Source organism: Canis lupus, chromosome X (assembly GCF_011100685.1).
Source record: "Canis lupus familiaris isolate Mischka breed German Shepherd chromosome X, alternate assembly UU_Cfam_GSD_1.0, whole genome shotgun sequence".
NCBI classification, from domain to species: Eukaryota; Metazoa; Chordata; class Mammalia; order Carnivora; family Canidae; genus Canis; species Canis lupus.
In genome coordinates, this window is record NC_049260.1 from 83,021,567 (window position 1) to 83,037,034 (window position 15,468).

General features: G+C 38.3%; 1 pseudogene; it reads left to right on the plus strand.

Annotated features, from left to right (window-relative positions):
- Positions 1–2,411: 2,411 nt before the first annotated feature.
- LOC100684874 lies at positions 2,412–3,486 on the plus strand (annotated as a pseudogene).
- The last annotated feature ends 11,982 nt before the right edge of the window (positions 3,487–15,468 follow it).

A 15,468-nucleotide genomic window follows, 5' to 3' on the forward strand; every position in this document is an offset into this window, starting at 1 on the left:
CACTTCAATGGGTCAGGGGTGGTGGTGTTATTTCTTCTTCTTTTTCCCATATGTAACACATTCAACTCAAATTCAAATATGAGCAGGCCATTGGTTTTAGGGGCTGTGGATACAAATTGATAGTTGTTAAAATTAGAAAGGCTGGCAATCTTGCCTAAGCTTTGAGTTCTATGTTGCTAGAATCTAAAACTCCTTTGTTTTCTCTTATTAATACTACCTCAATTGTTGTGGATGCTTTTCACCCTCCCTGATAATATGAACTCCAGGGGGGTGGTCTGTAGACTTTTTGCCTACTCCACAAACATGGCAGCTAGATGGCTTTTGGTAGTACAGCCAGTGCTTAACTTTAGAGAGAAGTACACTCCCTGCAAGTTGCTAGAGAAATCCAAAGGATTATCTCCTTTCATTTCGGGCTGAGACTCTACATGGATCCTCTTCTTTTAGGGACACCATTGGGAGCCATCTTATTCAACAACCATAATGTACCACATTTTTTTGTTGCCCTAGTAATAAGAGCTTCTGTTCAGTATTTTGTAGAAAAAAAAAAGTTTTTTACAACAAATATTTAAATTACCTACATAAATATACAAGTGACATGTAATTTTATACAAAAGTTTTAGAAGCACATAGCAAGTTGTCTTGTTGAGCTAGGAATTATTGAGGATAGTGGGGATCTTGAAGTTGAGACTACATGACTATCTGTAAGGGGCATTGTAGTTGAGATTTCCACATGGAGTTGGAAGCTAGTCTAGCTAATCTCTAAGGTTCTTCCAACTCTAAGGTTTAATGTTCAAAAACCAATCCTCAAAGGGTGTATACCTCATGTTATATGACCCAGAGCTGAAATCTTAGGCTCTGGGGAACCTCTGCATATGTTTCAAATGTCTGGTATTCTCAGCATCCCTGGTACACATTCTGAACTCTGGGATAGTGTTAAAAGAATTTCAGGACTCTGCAAATACACTATTCCTAGGTAGGCTACATCTTCATATTCCCCATTGTCCTTAGTATACTCACACACATAGTAGGAATAGAATGGATGATGGTTGTATCTGAATTTTCAGATCTAAAAATGTACCAGAATACCTACTTTCTGCCTTCCCTGAAATTCATGATGGCATGGTAATGACTCTCTGGCCAGGTCATATTCATTGGCCTGGGCAACTTACCCCTCTATCATGGCATTCTTTAGGGTGGCATGAACCCAGCATCATACAGAGGAAGAAGTCATGAAGGAAATCATATCATGTGCTTCCACTCAACCTCTCTTCATATTTGTACTTAGAGTAAAATAAGATTCCCATGTACATTGGAGATAACATTCCATTTAGGAAATAAAATTAAAAAAATATGTTGGATTAAGGAGGCGTAGTCCAATTATTTCACACTAGAGATAACTGTAGATGCTATGAGATTATTTTTTTGTTTTAAAATCTCAATAGTTTTAGTGCTTATGAAGCTAATTACTTCTCCCTCACTATCTATTTTCCCTTGTGCAAAGAGACCCGGACTATTTTAAATTCACAATGCCACAGAGAAAACTCTGTCTGAAATTCATTATTGATTTTTTATTCAGTTGCTAGGACATTGAGTTCTTTCCAGCTAAGCTCCTAGGTTACACCACTTACCAGTAAACATAGTGATAACTTGAGTTTTTTCAGATAGAATATGGTTTGGTGGAAAGGTAGGTAGAACAGGGATGAAACAGATGAATGGCCAGTAAATGGAAGAATAGTTAGCACTGGAGAGAATGGCTCACTAGGTAGATGATGCTGATAGATTAGTGTTGGCATCTTAGAAAGGTCACCCTTTCCCAGCCTGAATTCTGTATCTACTGTCAAATAAGACAAAACAATGAGCTTTTGTTACTGAGAAGAGATAGGCTGGAAGATGTGGCTAATGATACTGGTCAAGAGCATTTTCCGATTTTGAATTCCAGAAATAACAGAGATCTCTCCTCCCAGAGGCAGGCAGTGCTGTATATGATCAGGCCGCTCCCCATAGGGTGTGTGGAGAGTCCTTTTATAGGAGCAAAAGAAGAACAAAATAGGATGTAGCTCATTTTCAGGAAGAAGAGAGGAGTCTGGGATCTCTGGGTGGCGCAGCGGTTTAGCGCCTGCCTTTAGCCCAGGGCGCGATCCTGGAGACCAGGGATCGAATCCCACGTCAGGCTCCCCGTGCATGGAGCCTGTTTCTCCCTCTGCCTATGTCTCTGCCTCTCTCTCTCTCTGTGACTATCATTAAAAAAAAGAAAAAAAAAAAAAGAAGAGAGGAGTCTAATCAACTCCAGTTGTTTGCAAACCCATTAACTGTGTCACTCCACCTCTCATGAAAAGGAGTAGTAAAAGACGGAGAGAGGGCGTTCCCGCCGCTCATCCAGAATTCTAAGGCTTTCTGCAGAGATTTGAAAAATGGCAACAAATGAAAGTATCAGCATCTTTAGTTCAGCATCCTTGGCTGTGGAGTATGTAGATTCACTTTTACTGAGAACCCTCTACAAGAACCATTTTAAAATGCTTGGAACTGGGCAGCCCAGGTGGCTCAGCAGTTTAGCACCTGCCTTCAGCCCAGGGCCTGATCCTGGAGACCCGGGATCGAGTCCCACGTCAGGCTCCTTGCATGGAGCCTGCTTCTCCCTCTGCCTGTGTCTCTGCCTCTCTCTCTGTGTCTCTCATGAATAAATAGATAAAATCTTTTAAAAAATGATTGGAACTATATGTTGAATAATTATACAAAGTTCCAGATTGCAACATGGGGATCCTTGATAGTTCATGAAGTTCTTTATTTCTTGTTCTGTTTACCTGGATTTTTGTTTCAATTTATACCTTTCATGAAAAAGTACAAAATTCAAAAGGATAAACCAGAAACATGGGAAAACCAATGGAAATGTTTTAAAGTACTTCTCTTTAATCACTTTTGTATCCAGCTTCCTTTGATCTGTGGAACTTATTATTTTACAGAGTATTTTAATATACCTTATGATTGGGAAAGAATGCCAAGATGGTATATGCTTTTAGCAAGATGTTTTGGCTGTGCAGTGATTGAGGATACCTGGCACTATTTCCTGCATAGGCTCTTGCATCACAAAAGAATATATAAATATATTCATAAAGTTCATCATGAGTTTCAGGCTGCATTTGGAATGGAAGCTGAATATGCACATCCTTTGGAAACTCTGATTCTTGGAACTGGATTTTTCATTGGAATCATGCTTTTATGTGATCATGTCATTCTCCTTTGGGCATGGGTGACCATTTGTTTGATAGAAACTATTGATGTCTATAGTGGCTATGACATTCCCCTGAACACTTTAAATCTGATCTCTTTCTATGCTGGTTCTTGGCATCATGATTTCCACCACATGAACTTCATCGGAAACTATGCTTCCACATTTACATGGTGGGATAGAATTTTTGGAACAGACTCTCAATTTACTGCCTATAATGAAAAGATGAAGAGGATTGAGAAAAAGATGCAATAAATATCTCATCTCCATCATCCTGAAAGCACACACCTTCCTGAATTGAAGTGAATAGTTAACATTGCTTCTGCAGAGCAGAAATAAACATGTGTCTTGGCTGCTAAGTGATACAAAGAACATTACCAACCTTTAATTATCTTCCTAGCGGGAACTTTTTCTACTTTACATAAAAGTTCTGTATGTGTAGAAATAAGTAAATCTATAACGAAGTATGATTTTCATGAGGAGGTTGTAAAGGCCGTGTTGCTAACCTTACAGAAAGGTTCTAAGTAATGGAAAAAGTATCAGTCTGTCTTTCCCCCGTAACACCAAAGGCCTGAAGCTAAGATTGTCTTTAAAATCTTGTAAATATATAGTGGCCATTTCAGTATCTCTTAGCAGGGTGTTGGCCTCATATTGAACTTTATACATTTTCTAGAATTTGCCTAAACATCCAAGTATCATGGGTCGAACCGTATTGATCGACAGTGAGAGTGAGGCGGCCAAATCCGGAATAGCCCGCCCCAAGAACTTCCACTCTGGTCCTGAGCTGACTGGTTTGGGGGTGATTCTCCTTCTTTGAGAAGCCCTTTTGGATGGCAATGTGCTACTGGTATCTATAAATTAAGGCATTTTCGAATTGTCATAAATGGGATATTTTAGTCTAAAGGATTTCAGGTTACTTGAATTTTTTTTTTTAAAAAAATGAGCTTTATTTCTGCTATTTACCCTTTCATTTTTGTATATCAAGTTTTCATTATACTTAAAACTGTATCTTGAAACATTGTGAACTGACTTGCTGTATTTGCACTTTGAACTATTGAAATAAATGTGATTTTTTTTTTTTTTGAAAAAAAAGACGGAGAGAGGCCAAGTGCATCACAGTGACGGCCATTTCTCTACATGATAGGAAACATAAGGAGTAAAGAACAAACATTTCACATACCCCTTAAGTCCAGGGTGAGCTTTTAGGGAGAAAATTAGTGATTAGAAGTGACCATAAAATACTAGCTATTTGTGCTGTTTGAGAAACACTCTTAGCAAGATCCACAACGTTCTGTTACTTCAACCTACAATTACTTATCTGAATCCACTTAGCTCAGTAATTCAGAATTATATACTACAGTGATGGAAAATAAAGGCCTGATCATATTTAAATAATCCTTAAGATGTAGAATCTACCTTGCCCAGGGTAATTTTAGCACATACATGATGACTACTTTTGCCCATCTTTTTTTTTAATTTTTTTTATTTATTTATGATAGTCATACAGAGAGAGAGAGAGAGAGAGAGAGAGAGAGAGGCAGAGACACAGGCAGAGGGAGAAGCAGGCTCCATGCACAGGGAGCCCGACGTGGGATTCGATCCCGGGTCTCCAGGATCGCGCCCTGGGCCAAAGGCAGGCGCCAAACCGCTGCGCCACCCAGGGATCCCCCTACTTTTGCCCATCTTAATAAGGGATCCAAGGCCCAGAGTGGAAATAAGACATCAGTATGCATAGAAAGAGGCTGCCAGTGATAATGGATTCCAAGTATCTAAGAAACTTGTATAATTAATAGCTGAATTCCTCTGAGACTGATCCTTTATTGACAAGCACATGGGTGGGCCAAGTTGTCTTTTGAATTTTATAACAACAGTCATCTATCCTAGAGGTGGATAGGAAATAAATATTTTTCATTACTCTAAGAGAGCAGCCTCATCAACGAGACAAAACAATAATCTTCTCTATCAATCACTTTTCATAGATGGACAACTCAGTTTTGGGCTTAGAATTGTGAAAGAAGGGATCCCTGGGTGGCGCAGCGGTTTAGCGCCTGCCTTTGGCCCAGGGCGCAATCTTGGAGACCCGGGATCGAATCCCACGTCGGACTCCCGGTGCATGGAGCCTGCTTCTCCCTCTGCCTGTGTCTCTGCCTCTCTCTCTCTCTTTGTGTGACTATCACAAATTAAAAAAAAATGGTTTAAAAAAAAAGAATTGTGAAAGAAGATGTTGGAATGAACTGCAAACAACACAATAAAGGTTTAATAATAGTGCATGAATTGTCAGTCAAACTCCATCAACATTTTTAGGATGAGTTCTGGCTGGAAGCTATTACTTTTAACATGGTTATTTTCAAATTTTAAATTAAAAACATATTTCCTCAATTACTGCACACAATTATCATTTGCATTATTCCTCTGCAGGTTTAAAATGCTGTATGCAATGTAAACATAATTCAGCTAGAGATAAAACTGATATTGATATCAAGCAAAGGCTAGTTTATAGTAGAACACACATATTATGTGCCTTGCCCTGAGTCTGATCTTCTCCACAATGACTAAGGCTCTTCCTTCTTAGATTAGATCAAACTCCCAAACGGAACAAATGGAAAAGTCTAGGAGCTTTCTTTTGATTACTACAGAAACTCTAATAAAGACAAACCATTGATGAGAGAAGCAATTAACAACATCACTATTAGTTGAAATGGAATTATACTCTCCCTCCAAAACTCCGACACTCTGTGAGGAAATGATAATAACGTAACAACAACAAAAGGTTAGCTTTAATGTTGGTAATTAACAGCTGATGTTAACATTTTACTTATTTATTTTTAAAAATATTTTATTTATGTATTCATGAGAGAGAGGCAGAGGCATAGGCAGAGGGAGAAGCAGGCCTCCCGCAGGGAGGCTGATGTGGGACTAGATCCCGGATCCCAGGATCACTCCCTGTGCCAAAGGCAGATGCTTAACCGCTGAGCCACCCAGGCATCCCTGATGTTAACATTTTAAAACATTAATTACCTTCCAGAGTCTCTAGAACAATCAAATCAAAACTGAATACAAAGGGCATTTATGTGAAAGCAAATGGTTTTCCATGTAGTTAGATATATAGTTTTCTGAGTGCTGTGATTTATTGGGTACAATAAATGTATTTTCTCCACGGATGACTAAAATTCCACTCTTCCTTGGTTGTAAGAACTCCCTTTTTGGCTTTTTATTTTCCATTAATCTATAAAGGCAACAAATATTTATTGAATGCTGACTGTTCCAGACAGTGTACAGGTTGCTGGGGTTACAAAGATGAATAAGAGCCATTCTCCACCCTCAGGTAGTAAAAATACTCCTCAGAGGAATATCTTTAAGTCCTTACCACCTAAGTGAGAATTAATTTTATCGATCCCTTCCTGCAAGAGACACTGGGGGATGAAAAGGTAGTTGGAGAGTACTAGTGTTCTGGATTTGAAAAGACAGGGAAAGGGAGAATTTTGAAAGGAGAGTTTGGAATGCAATTCCCATTAACATTAATGCAGGCTTTTCCTTGGAGTCATTGATCCCGTTCAACTTTATCAGGAATAAAATCTAAACATATGAAATAAAACTGTAATTATATAAAATCTCCAGTTGCCCCAGTAATACAAAATCCCATGTCTTTCAACCACTGGATGGAAGCAGGTTCTATGGCCACACTTAAATTATCAGTAAAAAATGGGTTTGGGATACAATGATGAAAGCCCCTGCTTTGGAGGCAGAAAGGCCTGGGTTTCGATCCTAACCCTCCCATGTGATCTGAACCTCTCAATGACCCTGAACCCCATCTTCTCACCTATGAAATGAGGATAATAAGAAATAATGTATGCAAAATATAAAGCACAGTGCCTGGGTCGTAGATATTTCACAAATTCTGTATCTTTTTCCCTCCAATGATATAGAACTACTGTTCTTAATGTGGTCTGGGGATTCTTGTGTGTCTCCAATACTTTTTCAGGGGGCTCATGAGATCAAAACTATTTTCGCATTAATACTAAATTTTTTTTGTCTTCTTTACACTCATCCTCTAAGAAGTTTACCATGTAGTGGGTTATCACAACAGTTTGAATGCAGAAGCAGATATGTGAGTCCATAACCTGAGCCAAACTCAAGAGTCAGATTTTTACTGGGCTGAGGTGCCCAGGCACCCCTACAAACATATGTTATCATGTTAACATATAATGGGGCTTATTATTGTTGATTTTAAATGAATTAAATAGAGATTTTAACATTTCTCAGTTTTAATTTCCAATACAGTAGATATTAATGGATATAATTAACATGAACAAAAGCTCTTTGAGGTCTCCTGTCCCAGAACCCCTGGGGATATAGATCATTGAAATCCATATCATGCCTCCAGAATCTAATTTTAGACTTTGGTTTTCCTATATTTACTTCTATACTTTCCATAATTAATACCTATCAACGGATCTAAGGTTTATGCCATTCTCATTTTAGCCTCCATCACTCTTCGGTAGAAGTGTGAATTCACCAGGAACCAACACAAAATGTGGACAAGAAGAGAAGCAAAGGGCCTAAAAATTTCACCAAGTGGTTAATCATCTTCACTGTAATGGTTAATTTAATATCTTAAAGTGTGTTTTATTAAAGGGAGATTTATTGAGATAAGGGGAAATTTACCCTTTTGGTGAACTATTCTGTGAATGTTAACAAATGTATACAACCATGGAACTACAATCATAGAAAATGTTCCATTTGTCATCAACCCTCCCTCCCTCCCTCAGCCACTGCCTCAACTTATGTTCTTACAGTTTTTCTTTTTTCCAAAATGTCATATCAATGGAACTAGACAGTATATAGCCTTTTTTTTTTACTATTACATTGTTAACTGAAATCCATACTTTATTTTTTTCTTTTTTTAATAAATTTATTTTTTATTGGTGTTCAATTTACCAACATACAGAATAACACCCAGTGCTCATCCCATCAAGTGTCCCCCTCAGTGCCCGTCACCCATTCACCCCCACCCCCTGCCCTCCTCCCCTTCCACCACCCCTAGTTCGTTTCCCAGAGTTAGGAGTCTTTATGTTCTGTCTCCCTTTCTGATATTTCCCACACATTTCTTCTCCCTTCCCCTATATTCCCTTTCACTATTATTTATATTCCCCAAATGAATGAGAACATACACTGTTTGTCCTTCTCCGATTGACTTACTTCACTCAGCATAATACCCTCCAGTTCCATCCACGTTGAAGCAAATGGTGGGTATTTGTCGTTTCTAATGGCTGAGTAATATTCCATTGTATACATAAACCACATCTTCTTTATCTATTCATCTTTCGATGGACACTGAGGCCCCTTCCACAGTTTGGCTATTGTGTATATAGCCTTTTGAGTCTGGTTTCATTCACTTAGTAACACAAATTTGAGATTCATCCTTGTTGTTGCATATGTCAATAGTTTGTTCCTATTATTATTGAATGTGTATTCCATTGTATGCATGGATCAATCAGAGTTTGTTTCTCTGTTCACTAGTTGATGGATATTTGGGTTGCTTTCATTTGGGGCAGTTATGAATAGAGCTGCTATAAATAGTTGTATACAGGTTTTAGTATAAACATGCTTACCTCTCCCTTAGGTAAATACCTACTAAAAATATTCAAACTGCTCTCTAAAGTGGCTATAACAGTGACTTTTTCATCATGTATGCCATTGATAAAGATTTTAAGATTTCAGTAATAAAAAGTCTTTCTCCTATTGGAAAGCTATATTTGTAAACAGTAAAAGATAAACATTGGGACATATATATGCCTTTTGCTTCTCATCTTGAAATTTATTCTGAGAAATGGAGTTAAAGTTTCCATATATCATTCTGTTTTTCTGCTGTTGTTCATTATAGATATGTTGTTTTCATTTGATTATCCATAAAACATTTGATGTCTCCTTTTTGTCTGGCATCCACCATAAAATATAAAACAAAAACCTGGGGGGAAACATTCCCTTTCACCTCCCAAACACAGTGAACACAGGAGAGTTACTTGTTATTTAAAATTATAAACCTAACGATGTGGCCTAATCCATAATTTTCAGTAAAACATTAATAAGCCAGTTAGAATCGATGTTTAGACAGTGGAATTATAGTTTTCATTGCTCTTACAACCACATAGAGCCAAAAGGGATTATTCCCAGGAACAGGAGACCTGGAAAATCCAAATTTTGAGAATGTACTTTTTTTTTTTAATCAGTAGCTAGAAATTTGTGCCTTTTTATTTGCTCTTATAAGAGAGATACTCAAAAACCTCATAATCTGCCTTGAATTGCAGGTACCTCTTTCACATGCTTCGAGACCTCCAGTTTCTTTATTAAAATATTAGATTGCAAGACCACTATAGGACACATTGCAGTAAAAAATGTGCATTTTTGTTAATGGTGCTTACAAATGTAGCTTCAGAATCATGTAATGATGATTTGCATCCATAAGAGAAATTGTCTTTTGAATAGCCACAATAAGGTTCTAATCACTTGGTTTTAAGATAACTATCAAGAGTTTGAGCTAGTGCATTTAGGTATATTAAATGAAATCTGAGCTCTGATAATATGTGAATAGAGGAAATTCCTGCTTTAAAACCACTGACTGTAAATCTATTCTCCTTAGTTGCTTTGGCAGAGGTAAACCTATCTTTTCAAAATTTGAAAGGCTCCAACATTAGGCATTCCTGTGATACTGTTAAGCTTTGAAATCTTTAAGCCAAGATTCAGGCATCTATCCTTATTCATTTTGTATGGCATATCAGTGAACGTGTCAGAGGAAATGAGGCAGGAAGGTTTGGATGACCACTAGGGCTAATGGCAAAATTGCAGATTATGCCAAATTGGTTTTGACCCTTCTCATCTATTCTGATCCCCACTCACACTTCCAGGTAGCCTCTCTTCACCACTTTCCACAGCCATTGTGTCATCCCATTGTCTCTAAGTTAAAAGCAACCCAGGATGTCCTCCTCGAGAGTGATTTATACTAAAAAATAATCTCCCTCTCACTCTTTCCCCTCCTCAAAATCTTGTTCTCTCAGTCGACTAGCCAAAAAGGAAATACTTCTGGTTATTGAATAACATAATCAATGTTAATTAGGGCAGGAATGATTGATAGACTCAAAAGTCCTAGGCTAGCTATTTTCTATTGTTCCCCCAGATCCATTCCCACCCTTCTCTGTCCTGCTCTGTGGCCTGGGAAACTGGGATCTCTGGGCTGCATAAATAGGTCATCTTGTCCTCTGGCTTCCCAATCGGTTTGGCCAATGGGAGATACCAGCAGATTTTTGAAGGGAATCATAGTGAAATTGGGATTTTTATTTATTTATTTCTAAGATTTTATTTATTTCTTCATGAGAGACACAGAGAGGCAGAGACATAGGCAGAGGGAGAATTGGACTCCCCATGGGAGCCAGACGTGGGACTCGATAACAGGACCCCAGGATCACGCCCTGAGCCAAAGGCAGACACTCACCACTGAGCAATCCAGGCATTCTGAGATTGGGATATTTATTTCCCATGTTCCCTCTCTTCCAGATCACCAAGAGTTGTCTATCAAACAAAGTCCATACTTTCTGTCCCGCAGCCTTTTCACACAGCTTTTTGTGGACTCTGGTCACAATGCAGTCCTCTTGCCCCTCTGGGCCTATAGGCTCCCCACTGTTCCTACTTTTAGGATCTTGTGCCATCCTTTGTTGGATTTCCCCACCCCTGCCCACACCTCTGCTAACAGTACCTTTAGTAAACTTTCCCCAATTATGCCATTTAGTCACACATCTTTTGCCTACTCGGGCACATTTAGTCACACATCTTTTGCCTACTAGGGCACTAAGTCTTCAGGTCATTTACCCTACTTTCTTCCTGCCCTGCCCTTCCTCCCCAAAAACCAGAAATTAGACATCCAGATTCTGAAAGTTATGAAACCTAGAAGATGTAGAAAGAAACCTCTGCTTTTGGACCTATTTATATGGATACCCTTCTAAAAGATTAAGGAACCTATCTCAACATTAGTAGAGAAAAAAAAAAAAGAAAAGGGCTTATAATGATAGTTCACGCACATAAAAATTATAGCTCACATAATTTGACCCCTTTCTATGCCTTAGGCAATTTCCATGAATTACACTAATTCATCTTCATAATGACCCCATGTTTATTATCTCTCTTTTAGTTTTCAGAAGTTTACTTATCATGTATTTTGACATGGATTTATTTCAGTTTATCCTGGTTGGGGTTCATTTAGCTTCTTGAGCCTGTAGTTCTGGGTCTTTGGCCAAGCTGGGGAAGTTTTTTGCCATTAGTTTTTCAACTGCACTCTTAGCCTCACTTTCTTCTCTTCTCCTTCTGGGACTCTGATGACAAGAGTATTGGATATGTTGTTATTGCCCCACAGAGCCTTCCTGGGGCTCTGTTGATTTTGTTGTTGTTTTCATTCTATTTTCTCTCTGTTGTTCAGGTTAGGTGATTTCTTTTGGTCTCTCTGCAAGTTCACTAATTCTGTTTTCTGTCATTTCCACTCTGCCAATGAGCGCATCCAGTATGTTTTCTCCCCCTGAGGGAGAGGGTTGTCTCAGTCCCAGGAAATTAAAGGGGTACAAACCTGAACACATTTTGTAGTAAGGTTCTTCTTTCTGGTGCCATCCATCCACCCAGGTGCCTCTGGGCAGTAAAAGGAAGTCTGCTCTGTAAGGACAAAAAGGCTTCCCAGGCCAGGCCACGTTCAGTGGTGGGGCCCCTTTGCAGGTGCTTGCCACTCCAGTATTTCTTAGTAGTAGAGAAAAATCTCAGGCCCAATCTCAGGAAGGAGAACATTTCACCTGGCTGCCTATTGTCAGCAGGACTGTCAGTCAATTAACCCTCATTGCTTTGGCTTCTTCGCTTGCCTGGTCTTGTTGGTGGGACTTCTGTTTAATCAGAGAACAAATAAGCCTACCTGGAATAAGCCTACCTGGACTGCCTCTTGTTGCTAGGGTGGCAGTCAGGAAATTCTGCACTTGGGTCACCTTATTCTGTTGGGTGGTTTTACACACTGCCCCTGTGCTGTCTCTCTAGTCCTTAGGTCCCAAGCCAAATCCTCTTCCTGTCACCTTTATTTAGAATTATCTTTTTACATTATTTCCTATATTTAAAATGGTACTTAGTGGGGGAGGATCTGGGAAAGACAAGTCTATGCCATCTTTTCCACACTGTAATTCCTCATTCTTATTTCACAGATGAGGAGACAATATCACAGAAAGGCTAAGATCATACAGCTAGTGAATGGCAGAGGTGAGACTCAAATCCAGGTAGGTTTTCTCCAAAGTCCATTTTCTCACTTCAGATTTGGGGAAACTAATCAAATAACCAAGTTATAGAGACTAAAATATGTCTTTTATTGTACATGGAGGGAGTGAGCCCTGAATATAAATTGCTTATCCTACAGTATGATGTAGGGGATTGTTTCAGTTCCTTCCAAGGCTATGGTTCATAGAAAAGAAGAATTTGAAGGCATAGAGGTAAGAAATATTGACTTTACATTTAATTGAACCATTTTTTCCTTCAACATGCACTCTGTATGAAAAAAGGGAAAGATTGGATCATTTTATCAACAAGATCCCAGTACATGAATAATTAATTCTGAATGGATAAGAAAAGATATACTTGCATGTGAGGATCTGGGGAAAGGAAATTGTATTAGTTTTTCAAACATCTGGACCAGAAGGACATTTTGCTTGAAGGCTTCCAGGTACTGGGGAAGACCACTCCTTATTTCCAGGAATCCTTATTGGTAGTCATTAAAGGCCATCAGGAGGATTATCAGATGGTCCACACAACAGCCCATCTATTTCCATGGCCTTCCACAATTCCTTACATAAATTATATACAAAAGAGATAATTTGTTTTCTCTCAGCCCTGTTCACAAACATGCGATTCACTCTACATAACCATAAATTGCCAACAACTTCATAAATCATGTGATCAAGTTCACATTCACTCATTTTCATCCATCCACGTGCTTATGGAGTACTTCCCCCTTGTTAACTGGTTTTAAAGTTATCAGCTCTTCCAGCTCCTGCTCATAGTGCTAGCATTTATTGGAGAAGGGATCAAGGAGAAAAATAGGTCACTAAACTCAATAAAGATTCCAAATCTCAAAGGATCAGGTGATTTCAAAACAAAGCATGCAACTTCACAATAAACAGGTTCCATGGCTTTCAAATTATGAGTTATTTTGCCATAATTTAAATGTGATGATAATATGCCTGCATTTGGAAACTACAAACAAAAGTGTCCTTATGATCCTTCCACCTTCCTGCTCACTCTATATGAAGTGGCCTTCCCTAATCAAATCTAAAATCTATGTTTGATTTATAATTTCTTCTCTTTTTCTTTTTTGACATTGTCAAAATGTGGGGTCACGAAATTTCAAATTGGCCCTACAATGATGTCCAGCATTTTCCAAATGTATTTACCTGTCCATTATCTTTATTTTCTGCCTCCCTCTAACCTAGTCAGCAACAACAACAAAAAACCTTCATCAGGCAACAAAATAAAACTTCAAGCCCCCATGTATATTAGGTCATGCAAATAGCTCCCCTTAAAGGTATTTGGATCTAAAAACACTGGTTTTGTAGCATGGATTGGTTCTACAAAATATAATCCAATTTAGGTACAAATAGAGCACCCAGCTGCTTTTATAATAATGAGACACTTGGAGGCAACGTAGACTGTCCAATCACAGGGAAAAGCTTAAACAAATTATGCTATATTCATAGAGTTGAATAAGTCCAGCCTTTGAAAAGAAAATCATACTAAAAGGAACCAGGGAGAAATGGCTGATTTCAGAGATGGGGCAGTTAGCCTCTTGATTTCTAACTTCAGCTTGGGATATTTATCCTCCAGATCTTCATAAGGCTCCTTCTCATCATTCAGGTAGCAACATAAGTGTCAACTCGCTAGGCCTCCTGATCTAAAGACCCCTCCCTTCTCCATCTGCTGAAACAAAGATTCATATTGGTTATTAAAATGTTTTCATGGCATTCATTCCTATCTGAACTTATCCTATTTGTTTATTTACTTGTTTATTACCTATATTCCCAACACTACTAACTAAAATGTAAGCACCTCAAGAGCAATGATCTTGTTTTTGACTTATTCATTGACTTTCTCACTTATTCCTAGCATGTATGACAGTGTCTGGCACAGAGTAAGTTCTCAAATATTTATAGAATGAATAACAGGAAAATAATGTATAAATTTTAAATCATTTCTTTTTTTAAGATTTTTATTTATTCATGAGAGACACACACACACAGAGACACAGGCAGAGAGAGAAGCAGCCTCCATGCAGGGAGCCCGATGTGGGACTCAATCCTGGGACTCCAGGATCATGCCCTGGGCTGAAGGAAGGCACTCAACCACTGAGCCACCCAGGAGTCCCTTAAATCATTTCAATGAAATCTCAGTAGTATTGGGGAGAGGGGTTCTTGCCAAAGAGATTATTCAGTCTTTTTTTGGGGGGGAAGAAGCATAATAGAATATAGAAGAAAATTTTTAGGAAAAAAGAGAAAGAAGGAAAATTTGCCATAGCAGGTATTTTTTTTTAGCGTTAAAAATTTAATAATGAATAATTGAAACAATGTTGTGTTGGTGAGGTACTGGGATGGTAAATCCATAGAATAGAATAACCAGAGCCAAGGATATATAAACATGCAATATACGACAAAGGTAGTATCTTGCATGAACCAAGGCCAGTAGTGAAAGGTAGATTGTTCAATAAATAATGTGGAGATAACTTGCTAAGTCTTCCTTTCTCCTGTGCACTGCAACTTCCCTAGAGTAATACTAGTTTCTCATGTATCTTGATTCCTTTCTCACCACACGAATGGTAGCATAGCACACTGCTCTGCATCTTGCTTTTTTCACTTAAAAATATCTTTCCGTATAACTACATATTGAGCTGCCATATTCTTTTTAGTAACTGCATAGTGTTCCATTATATGGATGTACCATAATTTAATTAGTTCTCTGTTATGGTTGTTTCCAAAATTTTACAAGTACAAACAAGGCTGCAATAATTATTCTACTCAAATGTGACTATATTTGTAGGATAAATACTTAGGAGTGGAATTTCCAAGTCAAATGGTTTGTTCCTTTTCATTTTTGATATGTTATTTTCAAAATTCCCTCCACTGAGGATATTCCAAAGTGTTTTTTCCAGTTTTATTAGGATATTGTTGACATATAATCTT